Source organism: Balaenoptera borealis (genome assembly GCF_965194805.1).
Source record: "Balaenoptera borealis genome assembly, chromosome: X".
NCBI lineage: Eukaryota > Metazoa > Chordata > Mammalia > Artiodactyla > Balaenopteridae > Balaenoptera > Balaenoptera borealis.
The window spans coordinates 118,343,170-118,362,327 of NC_138881.1; the positions used below are offsets into that span (position 1 = coordinate 118,343,170).

The 19,158-nt window shown below is 35.2% G+C and overlaps 1 long non-coding RNA gene across 1 annotated transcript in view; it reads left to right on the forward strand.

The window, feature by feature from the left end:
• LOC309620118 overlaps positions 1 to 19,158 on the forward strand; it is a 49,942-nt gene continuing 30,784 nt past the window's right edge. The window contains exon 1 of the long non-coding RNA XR_014239423.1: positions 1 to 19,158. This exon is cut by the window's right edge and continues 11,141 nt beyond it. This is a non-coding gene — a long non-coding RNA (uncharacterized lncRNA).

The following is a 19,158-nucleotide window of genomic DNA, read 5'->3' on the forward strand; positions in this document are numbered from 1 at the left end:
AGATTTTAAAAATATTTATTTAGTAGTTCATTTAGAAATAACAATAATAAATCCATTATGTGTTAACATAAATAAAATTTTATGAAAAATAACTCTTTTGCAAAACAAAAATATTTATTTATTTTTAAAATATTTATTGAGAAAAGTAAAATTCTCATTGAAGCAAGTGAATTCAATCATTCGCAATATGTTGTTTTTATTGAAGTATATGAAGATAATCTGGCACCATATAGGTATAGAGTTGGAAAATGAAGAATATTTTAATAGTCTGTTGAAATAATCAGTAAAAGATATTTTTGTGTATACCAAGTATATCATCCTGCGTATAGTAAAAAAGTATACCCTCCTGTGTATGCTAAAAGGTATCCTTGACTAGGAAGCAGAAGGTCTGAGTTCTTATTTCCACTTTCCTGTCAATTCACTGTATGATTTTGGGCAGGTTAATTAACATCCCTGGGATGTAGTTTTCCCATCTATTAAGTGAAAGATTTGGCTGGTAACAAGTTGCTTTTTAAGGGCCCTTCCATAAATGTGTTTTTATTTCTTAACTTTACAATCACCCTAGAATCACAGTACATGTACTGTCACGTTTTACTTAGTACTGAATGTTAGTAAATACACACTGCCTGAAGCTCACAATGACAATTTATTGTATCCTCTTGGAAGTCAAGACAACAGTGATCTCAACTTCATAAAAACTTTACCAAATGATACATCAGATCAGAAATGTCTCATTAACTGTATTACATTAGAATACAAACATATTTGGGCTTTATTTAAGAGTGGCTCTGTCTATGCTATTATTTAATTAAATGTTCTCTGCAATTTCTTACTCCATACTGCCAGTACAGGTTAAAAAGCTCACCAACAAAGAAAAATAAAATGAAGAAAAGTAATCAGAGTCATTGATGAGTAAGTTAAGTTTTTGCATCTTCTCATCAAGCTAATAGTACAGATGTGTCTTGATGCTGCGGATAACTGCAGGCCTTTTCTTCCTTGATAGTTAACTTAGTACCTCTCTGTTTTAAAACATATGTAACATTAATCAAAAAAATTTTTAAGAATAGCCTTTTCCAGTCTGTTCATGCTTTCTATCATCTTTGCTTTTTTCCTTCTGTTCATGTTACCTACTTATCTATCATTTGTCCTGTCCAATATGGTGGAGGATATATTCCTTGCCACCAGGAGCTAACAGTATAATAGATGAGTTGGGCGTGAACATACGTATATGTGATATAGTATGATGGAGGCGATCATTGAGGTAAGGGATAGATGCAGTGTTGGGATAAGGAGGAAGTGATAACATCTACTTCAGCAAGTCAAAGACACTTTCACCAAATGGGAGACTTTTAAGCTGTCATTTGAAGGACAAGAAAGATTTTCCTATGAAGGTAAGTGGAGGCAGGCCACTTGAAGCAGAAGATAGAGAAGATACGTAAAGCATGTTGGCAGCAAACAACACGGCACATTTAGAGAACAGCAGGAAGTTGAATATATCTGAGGCGTGGGTTCATGATAAGAGATGAGACAAGAACAGATGCCAGACCATAGAAGCCCTTGTACGGCCTGTTAAAGCAACAGTGAATGTTTGTAGTCAGGGAAACTACATGGTCAGATTCATATTTTAGAAAGATCATGCTGGAAGCAGTGTTGAGAATAATCTGGAAGGTGAAAGACTTAATCCCTTCCTCCTGTTTTTCTCACTTTCAGCCACAAAATTATGAAACTAGGTGCACCTAAGAGGTTTGTTTTCTTTCATACGGTTAGTACACAAAGGATAGGTACAACAGGGCATTGGGCCCAAACCCCTCAGACTTTCCTGCTGGATCTTTCTTTTCCAATGCTAACTCTCCAGCCTCTTCTTAGCCCTTGGGCCGCCTACTTCTCCAAATCCCTGGCCCCATGTGTCATTTTATCCAAGTTTCTGGAACTTTGGGGTCAGTCGGTTTAGTAACAGTTGCCAACTCCATCCAAAGCAGTTTATTTGGGGAATAAAGTTTTACAGTGATTCTGGGTAACTTGTTTGTGAATAAAATGACACACCTCCTGCTAAACCCTAGGTACAGCTTTCAGATGGTACTTGTTTTTCCCAAGCTGTTTTACCTGCATTTGGCACTACTCAACATTAAGCATTCTGTTACTCCTACAGATCTTGTATCTTTTGCAATTAAAGAAAAACACGTTTTCAAAGGGTGTTGGAAGCTGCACAGAGAATTGTTGGTATTTGGGCTTGACAAGATGACATTTAGATTTATTTATCTAAACTCAAGGCATACAATATTTCTGGTATGATAATTATTCTTGGCTTAATAAGCACTTTTAAACTCTACACTAGAGAAAAATGAATCGTACTTCTAAATGCCTTAAAACTGATTATGATTTTCTCTGCACTAATGATAACACAAAAATGTTGGGTAGGTTCATAGTCATGAAATGATAGCAATGTTGCTAAGATCAAAGCCTTTGGTTTCAGATAGGTCTGGATTAAGTCTTAGGTCAACTTCTTCTACTTATTGGGTGTGTGGCTTTGACCAAGCTACTTGATCTTGCTGAACTTCATTTACCTCATCTGAAGAGTGGGAACAAAAAGCAATGCCTACTGTGTGGAATTGGTATGAAGAATCAGGATTCAGTGAGATCATGCATGCGGAATGCCTGACATATAATAATGGATATATGTTATTTGTAGACAAAAATTAGCACTAACCACAAAAAGATGGTTCTTATTGTGGTTTGAGATTTCTGTTTACAAATGAGTATCAGAGACTGGATTTACCTTCTTTCCTCAAACAACAAACAAATCAGATAACTATATGAAACAATGTTTTTCAAGATACTGGACATCAGGCAACAAAGGATAGAAATCCCTGAGAGATGAGCAGTAAACAAGGTGAGCCCTACAGCTATCCCTACTGCCTGCTTAGTAAGAATTCCCAGCCAACGGTGCAGGGAGGGAGAACTCAGGTGGAGACAGATTTTAATCACAAAGCTGAGTAGATTGTATTGGGCATCTGGCAAAATCAAGGCAGCTAGTGATCACAGAACAGAATACCAGAAAGGAGATATCTGTACAGAGAAAGCACTCAAGAGATCTGCAGACAATCTCCCTCGGGTATTCAGGAGATTACTAATCAGAGCATACATGTGAGGAAACTAGCCCAGACTCAGGAAAAAATATGAGAAAGAATAAGAGGAATCATTACCTGATGCTCACATGGGGCTAGAAATAGTGCCTGTTCCAATAAGCCAAACTGAAAAACTTCAAAATTTATGGAGCCTTTTGATTACACAGAAGGCTTTTGCCTCAGTAGTGGGGAATAATTAACCATAGACTGAACACAATGTTAGTCCCACCTAGAAACTCCTACAAGCAAGATATGAAAGGATTAAGCTGTTTCCAAGTAACTTTATTGCATCCCAGAGCAAAGCTTAATACTTATAAGAATATAAAAATATCAGCACCTAGCAAGATAAAATTCACAACATCTGGCATCTAATATAAAGTTATCAGATATGCAAGGAAGCAGGATAATATAAACCATTATGAGGAAAAAAGTTCATCAATCAAAATCAACCTAGGCTGAATACAAATGTTAGAATTAACGGACAAGGACTTTGACACTTGTTATACTGTATTCATATGTTCTGAAAGTTAAGTAGAGACACAGATGATTAAAAATATACTCAAACTTCTATAAATAAAATTGCAGTGTGTGAGATGAAAATACTCTGCATAGGATTAACACAAGATTAGAAGTTGCAAAAGAAAGGATTAATGGACTTGAATTCATAGCAAGAGAAACTATTCAAAGTAAAACAAGAGATAGCAAAGATTTAAAAACTGAACAGAGAAGCAGTGAAAAGTGCAACATGTTGAAGCAACCTAATATATGTATAATGAGTCCCTAAGGATTGGGGCAGGAGGGAGGTGGCAAAAAAATCTGAAGAAATAATGGCTGAAAATTTTCAAAATTTGGAGAGAACATTAACCCTGAAGATCCAAGAAACTTACTGAACTCTAAGCACACAAAAAGAAGAAAAGTATGACATGGCACATGACAATGAAATTACTCAATATGGTCATAAAAGTAAAATTTTAGAAGCAAGTTGAAAAAAGAAAACCACATGTTACATATAGAAGAACAAAGTTAATTAAGGAAGGCAGCAGATTTCTCATTAGAATCAACACAGGTATGAAAAAAGTGTATCTAATTGACATAATGGACACTTACAGAACACTTCCATCAACAACAGCAGAATATACATCCTTTTCAAGTGTACACAGAATATTTACCAAAAAAAAAGTAGATCTTAGTAAATGTTAAATGATTCAAGTAAGACAAAATTGGTATTTAGACCAAAATGGAATTAAATTCAAAATCAGTAGCAGAAAGATCTCTGTTAAGTCCTTAAATATTTGCAAACTAAATAATGCACTTCTAATATAGGGGTCAAAAAAAAAATCAAAGAGAAATTAGAAAAGATTTTGATTGAATAAAAATGAAAATACAATCTATCAAAACTTATGGTATTTAGCTATAATAATGATAATAGGGAAATTTATATTACCAAATGACTATTTTAGAAAAGAAATAAGGTCTCAAATCAATGAAACCAGCTTCTACTTTAAGAAACCAAAAGGATAAGAGTAAACAAAACCCAAAATAGACAAATGAAAATAAGAGAAACCAGAATGCAAATCAATGAAATAGAAAGCAAAATCAATAGAGAAAAATCTGGGAAACCACTGGTTCTTTGATAAGATCAATAAAATTGGTAAGCCTCTAGCCAGGATGACCAGAAAAAAAAAAGATACAGTTTATCAATATAAAGAATGACAGAGGTGACATCATTACAGATTCTGCACATTTCAAAAGAAAATAAAGGAATTTTATGAATATTGTTGGGCCAAGAAATTTGACGACTTAGATAAAATGAAAACATTGCTTAAAACACAAATTACTAAAGTTTACTCAAGAACAAATAGATAATCTAAATAGTCATATTTCTATTAAGGAGACAATTTTTAGCTAAAAACTTTCAACAGAGAAAACTACAAGCCCAGGTGATTTCAAGGGCAAATTATGTCAAACATTTAAAGAAGATATAACACCAATAGTACCAATTTTACCTAAACTCTTCCATTAAGTTGAAGAGAATACTTCCCAATTTATTTTGATGGCAAGATTTACCCTGACACCAAAACCACACAAAGAAAATATAAGAAAAGAAAAGCATGGATGAACATCTTTTATTAATATAGACACAAAAATTCTTCACAAACTTTTACTAAATCAAATCCAAAATATATTAAAATGAATATATAATCAATATAAAATCAATTTTATATCTTTATCTATCTAGGTCTATATCTTTATATATGCAACAGACAACAGAAATTGAAATAAAATACAATGCCATTTGCAAGAGTATATGGATACAGCTGACCAAAGATAAGCAAGGCTTCTGCACTGAAAACTGCAAAACACTAATGAGGGACTTCCCTGGTGGTAGAGTGGTTAAGAATCCGCCTGCCAATGCAGGGGACACAGGCTTGAGGCCTGGTCCAGGAAGATCCCACATGCCGCGGAGCAACTAAGCCACGCGCCACAACTACTGAGCCTGCGCTCTAGAACCCGCGAGCCACAACTACTGAAGCCCGCGTGCCTAGAGCCTGTGCTCTGCAACAAGAGAAGCCACCGCAATGAGAAGCCTGCATACCGCAATGAAGGGTAGCCCTGGCTCGCCTCAACTAGAGAAAGCCCGCACGCAGCAACGAAGACCCAATGCAGCCAAAATTAAATAAATTGATTAATTTAAAAAAAAAACACTAATGAGAGAAAATTTAAAAGACCTAAATAAAAGGAGAGACATACTTTGTTCATGGATTTTGACTCGTTAATTGATCCCCACAACTTGATCTATAGATTCAACATAATGTCAATGAAAATTCCCATAAGGAAGAAATTGAAAGATTTATTCTAAAATGCACTTAGTGAGAGAGTGGCATGGACATATATACACTACCAAACGTAAAATAGATAGCTAGTGAGAAGCAGCCGCATAGCACAGGGAGATCAGCTCGGTGCTTTGTGATCACCTAGAGGGGTGGGATAGGGAGGGTGGGAGGGAGGGAGATGCAAGAGGGAAGAGATATGGGAACATATGTATATGTATAACTGATTCACTTTGTTATAAAGCAGAAACTAACACACCATTGTAAAGCAATTATACTCCAATAAAGATGTTAAAATAAAATAAAATAAAATAAAATAAAATAAAATAAAGGCCATTTAAGCACTAAAAGAAAAAACAAATAAAAAATAATAATAAAATGCACAGAACCTAAAATAGTCAAAACAACTTTTTTAAGAACTGGAAAAATAATACTATATTATTTCATGAGATTATAAAACATACTAAAGGCAGCATGTACTTGGCTTAAATGTAGAAAAAATAGATCAGTAAAACAGAATAGAGATTCCATAAATAGACTTACACATAAATTAAAAAGTGATCTTTAACAAAGTTACAAAGGCAATTCAGTGAAGAGAGGATATTATTTTCAATAAACTGTCGAGAATTTTTTCTTTTCTTGATATACAAAAAGCTGCACATAATTAATGCATAAAACTTGATGAGTTTAAAGTACACACCTGTGAAATCACCACAATCTATGCCATAAATCTACCCATCACCTGGACAAGTTTCCTCCTTTCCTCTTATTTATTATAATAATAATGGTGATGACGTTGGTGATAATGACAAGAACACTTAATATAAGATCTACCCTCTTAGCCCCTTAGAGAATTTAAAAATATAAAACAGTATTGTTAACTATAGACACTATTCTGTACAGTTGGTCTCTAGGATAAATTCATCTTGTAAAGCCAAAACATTGTACCCTTTGATTAATACCTTCCTGTTTCTGCCTTCTCCCAAACCCTGACAACCACCATTCCACTCTCTGCTTCTATGAGTTTGACAATTTTAGATTCACTGTGTAAGTGGTATCATATAGTATTTGTCCTTCTGTGTCTGGTTTATTTCACTTTGCATAATGTCCTCCAAGTTCATCCATGTCGTTGCAAATGGCAGGATTTTCTCTTTTTTTTCAAGGCTAAATATATTCTATTGTACGTAAACACTACATTTTCTTTATTCAATTGTTCATCAATGGACATTTAGGTTGTTTCCATGTCTTGACTATTGTGAATATACTGCTATGAACATGGCAGTACAGATATCTCTTTGAGATCTTGATGTTAATCCCTTTAAATATATACCTGGAGGAGGGATTGGTGGATCATATGACAGTTCTATTTTTAGTTTTTTTGAGGAAACTTTACATTATTTTCCACAGTGGCTCTCCCACCAGCAGTGCACAAGGATTCACTTTTCGCCATATTCTTGCCAAAATTTCTTTTTCTTTTTGTTGATAATAGCCATCTTAACGGATGTGAGGTGATTATTTGGTGATCATTGTGGTTTTGATTTGCATTTCCCTAATGATTAGTGATGTTGAGCACCTTTTCATGTACCTGTTGACCATTTGTATGTCTTCTTTGGAGAAATGTTTATCCAATTCCTTTGCCCATTTTTAATCGGGTTATTTGGTTTTTTGCTATTAAGTTGTAGGAGTTAGTTATGTATTTTGGATACTAGCCCTTTTATCATATATGTGGTTTGAAAATTCTGGTTTTAAAACCATTGGATATCCACATGCAAAAAAAAAATAACTTTAATACATAGCTCATAAAACAAAACAAAACAAAAACTAAAAAATAAGTCATAAGCCTGAATGGAAAATTGAAACTGTAAATTATCTGGAAAAAATATAGCGGAAAATTTTTGCTACCTGAGGTTGATCAACACAAATTCTTAGATACCAAAAAAAAGGTAGAATCTATTAATGAAAAAATTGATAAATTGGAGTTCATTGAATTAAGATCTTCTCTTTGAAATGTACTTGAGAGAGAAAAGACAAGCCACAGACTGAGATAAAATATTTGAAAATCACATATGTGATAAAGCATTTGTACCTTTATATATAAAAATCTTTCTATATAATAAACAACCAAATAAAAATGGGCAAAACACTTCCTCATTCAGAGGGAAAATCACAGAAATAGCCACTCAACAAAAATAGTCATTAGGGAAATACAATCAAAGCCACAATGAGATACCACTTCATACCTAGTGAAATGTCTAACGTTGACTATTGATCATAACAAGTATTGTCAAGGATGTGGAACACTGAAATTTTCATACAGTGTTGGTGAGAATGCAAAATCTTACAATTTCGGAAAACAATTTGGCAGTTTCTTTTTCAAAAGCTGAACATACAACTCTCTTATGAATCTGCCATCCTAAACCTAGTATTTTTCCAAACAGAAATAAATCATTCATCAATAAAAAGAATTGTACACAAGTGCCAAAAAACTGGGAACAATTCAAATACCCATCAGAAGGTGTGTGGATAAACATAGCTGTACCCATACAGTGGAATACTACTCTATCACAAAAACAAATGAAATTTTGATATACACCATTCATGGATTAATCATCAAATCATTATGGTGAGATAAGGAATAGAGTCAATAATATTGTAACAACTTTGTATTGTGATGTTCATTTCACAATGTATAAAAATATCAAATCACTATGTTGTATACCTGAACCTAATATAATGTTGGATGTTAATTATAACTCAATTAAAGTGAAAAAAATCATTATGCTGAGAAAAAATACAAAAAGAGTACATACTGAATGATTCCATTTATATAAAACTTTTAAAAATACAAACTAATGTATAATGACAGAAAGCAGATCAGTAGTTGCTTGGCAATGAGGATGCTGGAAGGGGCATCAAGGAAAGGTTACAAAGGGGTAGGAGGAAACTTCTGCCCATGATGAATATGTTCACTTTTTGATTGTAGTGATGGCTTCACGGGTGTCGTATACATATATCAAAACTAAACAAATGTTATACTTTGTGCAGTTTATTGTATATCAACTTTACCTCAATATTTAAAAAATTACTTTAATGATATTTTCTGAAGACAATACAAAAACAACTCTGGAAAAAATTTAAAGATCATTTTCAGGGTGGGGGAGAGTATTTTATCACTGGTGTAATTAAGAAATGCTATAGTATGGAGGTGATAGTAAAAATAAGAGCAGCTATCACTCAGGTTTATTCTTTTATTAAGATTCTCTGAACAATGCTCCTCTTCATCGCCTATACCAGAGGTAAACCACTGCCTCTGTCCCAGCTTTGGTAAGCCACTGCTCCACCTCCAGGTTTCTTAGACCTAATTAAGTGATTAAGGATTAAGATCTAAGAAACTGATCTAATTAATGTTGTTTGTGGCCTCCAGACACCATTAGTTTAGGACGTGGGCATGCTGTCAGTGACCTTTAGGAGGTAGAGATTTTGGGTCCTTCTGAGGGCTTCATTTCCTTACAGCATAGGATGACGTGCAACAAATACCACTATGAAGTATATGGCATGGAGACGATTTCTTTTTCTGTTTTTGTAGATGGCACCGCTACGTCACTCACATCACACCTCTCTGCACCTGGGTCCACCCCTCCATACATGTAGAAATGCCAAGCCCTTTTCCCCCTTTGCTATGGGTTAAAGTCTTAAGCACGGAAATTTGTCTTCAGTTCTCAGTCCTCACACAACCCTTCTCCCTCGTGTCTGCTTGTCTGTGAACCTGCAAGTCAGGCCTCCAGCCCTGCAGGACTCCAACTCCTCCCTTCTCACACACACTGTTTTCCCTTCCTTCTCTCCCTCCCCACCATCAGAGAACTTGCAGATGCATGCAAACGCACACCACACACACACCCCTCCTTTACACATCATTGATTTTATTTTAATCATCAACATAAATGTACCCTTATCAGTGCAAGATTTGTTCCCTATGCCATTGACCACCTCTCCACAGCGTCTTCTGTAGACACAGCAGATAGTTCTAGGTCTCTGAGCCTTGCCAGGCACAGGGCGTTACTTGGAATGGTAGAATTCTCCAGTGTCCCCTCTTCCTGGTCTGCTAATTTTAATTTCCATGTCTTATTCAGCTCATGGTAACAGATAAACATGGTTGGCTTATTGCTCTCTTACATTTTCCTGAAGGAGTGGTAATTATTTAAGCATATTTTTTTTCTTAAAGTTCCTAGAGGGGGTATTTTTCCCATCTTATCTTCTGCACTGGGTAGGGAAATAGGGTAAGCCCAGAAGGGCACTGGTTCAGGGAAAGAGAATAGGGATTGGGTAGAAAGGGGGGTTTCCATGAGGAATGCTAGCTGAAGAGAAGATTTGCTCCAGGCAAGAACAGGTAGGAGTTGTGAGTGGGATCTATGGGGAAGAAGAGGAAGACTTTGAGTGGGATCATTTCACATTGTCACCAACTCTAGAGCCAGGTTCACAGGTGGTGCTTGGCATTTGTTGTTCTTTAACTGCTCTAGCCTCTGGTGGTTTCCTGATCACCTTAGCTACGTTGAAGCCAACAGTGGCCTACCCCAGGCCTCCTGCCCTGCTTTTACATCCCCTCCTCAGGACAATGAGGTGGCATACACTTAAGCTTTGTTTGGTCAGCACAGTTCTCCCTGAGTCTAAGATACATGTGAGGTGGCTTAGACATGGGAAAGTACCACTTCTGACAACATGATGAGATGGAGTGTTGTTGTGAGGCCAAGAGACTCAGGTTGGAGAAAGGAGGTTTTATTTAGCACCACCTAAAGACATTTTCCCACCTGACCTGCCACCTCTTCTCATTTTCCCAGATTCATTTCTACTTGTACACATGGCAGAGAGAGGGTTCTCCTCCAAACCATTCCCCATGGCTATCCCATTCAGTAGTTCATTCTGTAGTCTCTCACTGTTCATAATTATCTAGTATTTCAGATTTCCTTCAACTAAGATGGCCATATTTAATCTCAATAGAGATGTGAATCATCCCATTTCCTTCCAACAAATTTCCTTTATGCATCTTTCACTTCTTGAATACTACTTGGTAAATTTATCATACTACCTCCTTTACCCAATGTCTATTTAGCTTCCTTTATTTTTCTGTTAGGAAACTATTAATAGAATCAACAACATGGATAAATCTCAAAATAATTACGTTGAGTGAAAGAAGCTAGGCAATAAAGAGTGGATACTGTATGACTCTATCTATATAAAATTCTAGAAAATGCAAACTAATCTGTGGTGTCTAAAACAGCTCAGTGGTTGCCTTGGAGCAGAGGGTTTGGGAAGGATGGGTGGGGAGGCATGAGGAAATTTTAGTAATGATGGACATATTCACTATCTTGATTGTGGTGATGCTTTCACAGGTGCATGCATATATCAAAACTTACCAAATTGCACATTTTAAATATGTTTATTTCATTGTATGTCAATTACTCTTCAATACAGCTGTTATAAAAAGTCAACAAGGAATGTAATTAGCACCCCTTACACAGAATGGTCCTCAGAAACATTTTAAAATATCACTCTAATCAGTATGTTGGTGAAGATTAATAAACAAAAATTTAAGAAAATGTAACAATTTTCTCTAAATTTTTCAAATGCCTTCTTCTAAATTCTCCTTAATTTGGTTGATCAGATTTTTAAAATTACTGTTGTTGTTTTTGCATCTCTGACTTCATTTTCTTAAAAAGGAGAAATTATTCCATGGCAATAAAGTGGTTTCTCTTTCAGGTCAAATACACACTGATTTGGGCTTAAATCTCCGTTAACTGCTTACTCTTTGGTCAGACATTAAATATCATTGTTTGACTGCAGGAAAGAAAAATCAAGTGAACATCTTAAAAAGCTGAACAGTAATTAAATATAAAATAACTAAAAATCATCCCCACCCTGAAGCCAATCACTGTGTTACATTCACCCTAACCCTATTTTGCCAGTTGGATTCCTAGGACTACTTTTCTTTAATTCACTTATTGCATTTATTTATCTCATATTTATTGAATGTCTCCTATGACAAAAGCACTCTGGTGAACATCAAACGTCCTAACTTCTAATTTTATCTTTACCACTGTGGTAGGAATACTAAAAGTTTCCTAAATTGCCTACCTCCCAATCCCCAGAACATGGGCATATATTATTTTACATGGGAAAAAAAGACTTTGCAGATGGAGTTAAAATTAAGGAATTTGGGATAGAGAGATTATCCTGGGTTATCCAGGTGGATCCAATCAAATTATATGAATCCTTAAAAGTAGAGAATCTTTTCTTTCTGTGGTCAGAGGAAGATGTGTCTACAGAATAATGGTGAGACAAGTGCAATGTTGCTAGCTTTGATGATTGAGAAAGGATTCCTTGAGCTAAAGAATGTGGACAGCCTTTAGATATCCTGCCAAAATTTTGCTTTTAGTCCGGGGAGATCCATTTTGGACTCTGACCTGCAGAATTGTAAGATAATAAGTTCATATTGTTAAAACCAGTGTTTGTGGTAATTCATTGCAGCAGCAACAGGAAACAAATACAACCACATGTCCACTTACAGATGCTATGACCGTGGACAAACCAAGGGAATAACCATGTCTGTGCTGCCTGTTTCAAATATCTGTTGAATGGGTTTTGTACTAAACTTACTAAAACATTGCCAGCAAACTAATCTCCAAAATTTGTTGTAAAAAATCGAGGTCTTCGAAGAAGGGAACCAGTTAACTACTAATCATAATTTGATAAGGAAAGAGAATAGACTGACAAGAATGGAATGTGTCTTTTTTTTCTTTCCAATGAAATATTCTGTTTTTGAATGTTGTCTTGAGACTTGGGTATGCAGCTCAGAGACAGATTATAAATCTCTGGAAATAAAATGTTAAAAATTCAAATACTAGAACAACCTTAATAATAGCAATATGAAAGCACTTTCATTATTGATTACTTTTTCGTATTAATAGCATCAGGAATCTATTGCCATTTGTCTACTAATTTCCTATGTCTAAGTGCAGCATTTGTGTTAAATAAAAGTGATAAATTGGGCAAAATGTGATTCAAATAGTGAATCAACATTTCAAAATTTAACTCTGTGACCAGGAAACTGAAGGAATGTGTCTTCTACTGGATTTTCTTTTTCCTCATCAATGAGCACTCCTCAGGTGGCTTCTCTTAAGCTTCTGATCTTATCAGTACTTTTCAAATTTCTCTTATTTAGCTGAAATTCTGTAGGGAGATTTTTTTTCTGTCTTGTCTGAGCACCAGGCAAAGATGAATACGATTCAGTTGCAATGAATGAGACTTAGGGTAAATGTTGCAAGTAACTTTGCAATTTTGGAAAGGATTATAGTAAAAAATGGATGACTCTTGGTAGACTTGGAAGATAGAAATGCTTGATTGAAGTTTGGAGAAAGGTGCTATGAAGGACTCAAGCTAGTCTTTTAGATCTACGGTTATGTCATTACAGGTATGGCTAAATTAAACTCAACTATGACATTTGGCTAGTACTAATTGCAATGTTTTATTAAAATGGTAATGCCATGTAATAGGATCCGAGATACCTGAGATCACACTGGCATTGCATTAAATCATTGCTCCAATAAGTGTCATAGTATAATGAAAAACAATGGGTTTTGGGAAAGAATTTTGGTTCCGGTCTCAGAAGCATTCATTAAGTGTATCTATAAATCATTTAAACTTTTTGAGCCTCAATGTCTTCTTCTGTAAATGGCTGTAATTCTAGTTCTCCACCAGACTCACATGTTATTGTGTAGCTGAAAATAAAGTAACAAATGTAAAGTAACACACAAGTGGTAATTGCTTTGTTTGTTGAAATCAGGTTTTAAGAATGGAGCAAAGTAAGAAATATGCAAAATAAATGAACTGGACTTATTACTAGAGTTTAATTTCCTTCTCTTAAAATGTAACAAACTGAAAGAAATATAAAGGGTCAGTCTTAGGAACTTCGCACATTTCCAAATTCAACTAGAATTAATGTCTATAGACACGGTATTGAAATTAACTTTTAGAAAAACTCATGTGCCTATGACTTGCAACTAACTTTACATGAGGTCAACTTTGAGTGATTAATTTCTAATTGAAGCAGTTTGATTTGATATGTCTACCCTTTAAAAACATTTTTTAAGGAAGCCCTTGAGGCATGATGGAGTGCTTTTAACAATGTGCTTCAACATCACCTTTTGATCACATATACATATTAAGGACATTTACGATAACACAATGTTGTCACATTCTAGAGTGATGTACTAGCCTCTAATTAGAAATCTGTGACAAATAACCTTGGTTTTTAATGAATTAAATTATCTTTTTAATTTCAACTGCAGAAAACACATTTTTAAAGAACTTGGTACATGTCATTTGCACATTATTGGTTTTCGGAAGAACCTTAAGCAATTTGACCTTCTCAATCTGGAAATGTAGAGATGAAAAATGATCTGTATATACCTCTGGGACACTCAAAATTTGAACAAGCTTCCATTGTTTTCACAGCAGTAAATTTAGATTAAGTAAAAGGAAAATTGGACCGGTCATGCTTCAAGCCAGAAGATTTAGAAGCATATAAGTAGCAGATTTAGCTGTAGATCTATAGTTTTCCCCACATTAAGTAAATTATAACCATTGTTATCACAATTTCCAGTTGACTTTTACCCAATGAAAAGAATAAATGGATCAGTGCTTTTATGACTTGGATATTATTCGACTTAACTCATTCGCCTAGGAGACTTTATTCTAGCCAGAGCCCAGATGAGAAGGTTGTAACTTTTATACTACAATACTCTTCAAATTTGAAACATTTCCAAGTAAATTTCTTTCTATTTCAGAAGAACCACCCTGAAGCAAATGTAACATATTTCTTTTGGACAGGGAGGTGGTAGTTGAGGTCTTAAAGAGGAGGAAATTTGAAGGTGTCACAATGTGTTATTATCTGCATAAGAGTCTGCATTAGAATCACCAGGAAGGCATTTTCTTAAAAAAGCAAATCATTCTAACAATTCCAATGAAGAGTGATACTAATGAAAATTGGAAATTCTCTTTCACACCCCTTGCCAAGTTCACACCATAATAGGTTTATGTTATACATTTATCCATGGTGGTAGATTATTTAAATTGCAATGAAATCTGATGGTGGTCAGATTTTCTAAGGACATTATCTACCACCTATCAAATATTATTAATGTTATTTCTCTTAAAGATAACATTAAAATGTCCTGGCAGTAAATACAGCATATATAATGCAGTCTAAGTTTTTTTCTTTATTTTCTATAGAGAATATGTTGGTAGCTTATAAAGTTGGATTACAAAATTTTCCCAAGTAGTTTTCTTATATGGCTGAAATTTAATGCTTATCACACATCCACACCTAAAATTCAGAGATGAAATGTGGTATTTACTCCCCCGTGCCAAGAGCTCAGAAATTATCCTTGTTGAATTTCAGTTCTGTCTTTCCAGCGAAATAGTTAAAGTGTGTTGTACTTTCTTCTCTGTCTCTGTCTCCATACCTCTCTCTCTCTTTCCCTCCGTTCTGAAACACACATTAGAAATTTGTTACATTTTATGTTTGCATAAGTAAAATCACATGTTGCTATAGGGAATCTGAACATTTTGTGAATAAAGCTCATAAAATACCACAGATTTTGCAGTTAAGTCTGTGTACTAAGGCAGTACTTACACTTGGTTTCATCTGAAGATGAAATTATGACATACAGAATTCCCTATACACAAATTATATATTTTATTAATGGAAAAAGCTCTTTCAATAAGACTGCTTGCTCCAGCAGGTGTGTGTTTTTCACAGCAGGGTCCTTTTCCTAAGCCCAAGCCTAATAGCTGTTTATCACAAAGTGTCCTCTTTCAAAGTGCTTGAATGTTTAAACTTCAGTACTGCTTACCAGTCCATAAATGAAGCTGATGTATCTTCAGTTACTTTTCTTCTGTTGGCAGCAGAAATATCTGTGACTGCCTGGGTTCACTTATTAGAAAGCTCTCCTGCTGCTAGAGAAAGGAACAAATGGGGGTAAATGGGCACTTCTCATAGAAATGAATTGTCACGAGATGCTTGGTACAGGGCCCTTCAAATATCAGGTGACAAAGACTGGTGTTATCAATAGGGAGCTTAATTAACTGGAGCTCACGGAGATTTCATCTTTTCTGTTTTGACTGATTGGTAGCAGCTAACTGGATTTAAGCTACCAGAATCAGAGTTTAGGATTATGCCAATAGCTCCCAAGCTTGGGACAGAAAGTCATAGTCTCTTGTAGAAGAGGAAATGGGAAATAGAGATTATAGGGCAATGAATTGTAAGTAAATTAATTGTTAATAACCCTAAAGAAGGAGTTATTTTATGAATCACGTTTTGACCTATGTATGTATCTGCATTACGTATAGACAGCTAATTTTTGTTCTTATTATGTGGGTACATTTTTTTTGCTGTTTCTTTTTTTCCTTAAGGGGTAAATTTCTGAAATAATATTGAGGTCCCATAAATATTATATAGTATACAAAATACTACTCTATGAAATTGAAAACTTGAGCTAATGAAGCTCCACCATAATACAGAGAACAAGCTTATTCACAAAGGATTGTGGTCCTGATCAGGTGTCATCCTCTATAGACAGAAAGCTGGGCTCCAAGGAAACACACTTGTCCTGGTAGAAACGTGACTATCCAGCCTGCAGTGTCAGAATTCAAATTAGTATTTTGTGTAATCTAGAGAAAATAACTGACACCTATAAGTTGGCATCAAAGGCAGGATGCAAAGGTGTGTATTTTTAAGGTGATTTTCCATCAATTTTAATCAGCACTCCCAGAACATTTCCAAAGTACATCATTATTAAATGCATGCATATAGGCAGCAACATAATTTACATCTTCCTGTAGTTACCTTCCTATGCACTGTATCAATCTTATAAATGCATTTGAGAGCTGAGAGAGTAGAGGGTCAGAGACTGAGTGACCTTGAGTGTTGCCCTGAAACAGTTATCTTTTGGTGTTAGAACAGGAACTTAATGGATGTACAAACACATGGATTTGATGGGGTTTTGTTTGTTATTTCTAATAGAACAAGTGAGATACATAGTCTATAGAGTTCTAAAGGTTGTATGAGTTTTTTAAAACAATTTTTAAACTATTTAAGCACTATAGTACTATTGATGGATTTGAAATCAAACAAGGAATAAATCCATGCAAGTTTCCACCTCCCAAATAAGCCATAATTTCCCATTGATCCAAATCTCCTTTTAGTTCTTATAAGCATGTGTATCCAACGTTATACATTTAATAATAATCACTGACATTTATTGGGTCTTTACTATGTGCACTTACCATGTTTTGACTAATTTAATCTTCACAACACCCCTATGAGATAGGTAATTACTATATTATCCCATTTTACAAGTGACGTGAGTTCAGAAATATGTGAAGTCTACTTCCTTACACAAGACCATTAAGTATCCTGCCCAATGTCATATAACACTAGGAAGAGGCAGAGTAAGAATTTAATCAGGCAATTTGACTACACAGTCTGCATGCTTAATCATTATGCTATACCATCATTATAGTATAGATACCATTTAACATGACCTTACATTTAATAAAGAGTTTTCTCGGAAAAGCAATGTAGTCACCATGTTTTTTTGCAAATGTCCACTGTGTTTAGCATGTGCATGGGTGCTATGGGGATATGGACAAACGTAGAGGGGAAAGTATCAACCTTCATGGAACTTTGCATTGATGATAGTGCATTATCCCAAGGTAAACTACTTTCAGGCCATGTCTCTGTGAGCTTAATTGATTTTGGAAACAGTGATTAATGAACTAATTTTTAGTTTACTGATTATGTTACAGAATGGTTACCTTTAAAAAAAATTATTTGCTTCCCTCACTGCTCCATAAGGTAACTGAGGGCAGGGACCAGGTTGTTTCATCACTGAATCTTCAATCACAGTTCCTTACAAACATTAGGAGCTCAATAAAGGTTGTTTATGTAAAATAAAGGGTGTTTACAAGAAGTTTATCTCTCTGCCTCCAGTGTGGTCCACTCATGGCTCCCAGTCAAATAATAGGCCTCTGAATCAAATGGCATTGGAACATTTTGAAAGTCTGCAACTTTTTATTCACCCAGAGATTCAATGCAGTTCAATTCCACAGATAATGATTTAATATCTACATTGTGCTTACCACTCAGGTCAGAGTATGAAGGCACCTTATAAACAGTAAGGTAATATGTAAATAGAAAGGGTTATCATAAGGCAATCTACCAGACACTTATGGTATTAAGTATTAATTATTAAGTATGGTATTATTATTAAGTATGGTATTAAGTATTAATTATTAATACTTATGGTATTAAGTATTAAGTATTAATTCTTATGGTATTAAGTATTAAGGCAATCTACCAGGGACTTATGGTATTAATTAAGGTATCCCTGCCTTAATTAGCTCTTCACAGTTGGATAAACAATGACCCTCCCACTTGTCAACTTAGTATAAACTCAGTCTCTAGGTCAATATGACTAAATTGGGATGTATAGCAGCAGCCTTGCCACTACAGTTTGTTGGAATAAGGCTGAGCATAAGTCCTCCTTAAATGTGGGATCAGTGCCTCCAGAGGTAGACTTCTGATGCCTTTGTTGCCCTTAGGTCCCAGTGTAGTTTCACCTACCTTACAGTACCCAACACTATGGCACAATGGTCCAGGAAAGAGGTCTGAGCTTGAATCCAGGGCTCAGACTCTTGGACTGTCTAGCTGAGCTACACTGCTGACCTAATTGCTTCAAATTCCAGTCCTCCTTAGTGGATGGATTTCAGGGAAAGCCTTGACTTTCCCTCCTTCTCTACAATGTTTCTGAGAATGGACTATAAGCTTCATACTGATATCAAATTATTTCACTTTGTGAAGTATTGAAGTTATGACTAAAACACTATTCCACTCATAGGAGGTATACAATCTAGTGAGTAATTAAAATAGTTTATAGAAAGTGATGTCTTCATTCACTGATTGATTCTGAAAATGCATACTGAGTACTTGAGAAGGAAGTACTGTGGCAGCCCCCATAGAAGGAGATGTTTGCCAAGAGTGTCAGGGAATCATTTCTTTAGAAGATCAGATTGCCATATGGGTGAAGGGAAGAGGGAAGTTATGCCTGTCCTAAAATGCCATTACAGAGATTTACACACCAATGCCA